Raw genomic sequence first — 808 nt, forward strand, 5'->3', positions numbered from 1 at the left:
AAATAAAAAATTAGCCTGTGTGGTGGCGCTTGCCTGTAGTTCCAGCTACTTGGAAGGTTGAGGTGGAAAGATCGCCAGAGTCCCGCATAGGTCAAGGCTGCTTGGCCATGATCATGCCACGGCACTCCAGCCTGGGCGACAGAGTAAGACTCCGACTCAAAGTAATAATAATAATAATTCAGTGAAGCTGTTGTAGAACACATTATTGTCCAAAGTGCTTGGACATAGGGGTCTCACGGAATTCTGGTAATCCAAAGATGATGGCATTTATGATGCATATAGAGTACTCAGATGTCATTATAACCATTCGATGAGATAAATGGCATTGATAAATCGTCTGGATGTTATTCCACCCAATAGTCAACAAGTTTTTGGGGTTTTTTGTTGTTGTTTTTGAGTGAAGTCTCACTCTGGGCTGGGCTCGGTGGCTCAGCCTGTAATCCCAGTACTTTGGGAGGCCAAAGCGAGTGGATTCCATGAGCCTGCAGGTTCAAGACCCGCCCAGGCAACTTGGCGAGACCTTGTTTCTACAATAAAAAAAATTAGCTGGGTGCGGTAGCATGCGCTTGCAGTTCCAGCTACTTGGAAGGCTGAGGCAGGAGGATCGCCTGATCTCAGTATGTCAAGGCTGCGGTGGCCGGGAGTGTGCCACTGCACTCCAGTTTGGGCGACAGAGTAAGATTACAACTCAAAAAAAAAAAGTCTCAGGTTCGTGACCCGCCTGGGCAGCAAGACCTCATCTCTACAATAAATAAAAAAAAAATCAGCCGGGCGTGGTAGCGCATGCCTGTAATTCTGGCTACTTGGA

This window comes from Carlito syrichta, unplaced genomic scaffold, assembly GCF_000164805.1.
Source record: "Carlito syrichta isolate Samal-C Ts95f unplaced genomic scaffold, Tarsius_syrichta-2.0.1 Scaffold307225, whole genome shotgun sequence".
In the NCBI taxonomy this organism is placed as follows: Eukaryota; Metazoa; Chordata; class Mammalia; order Primates; family Tarsiidae; genus Carlito; species Carlito syrichta.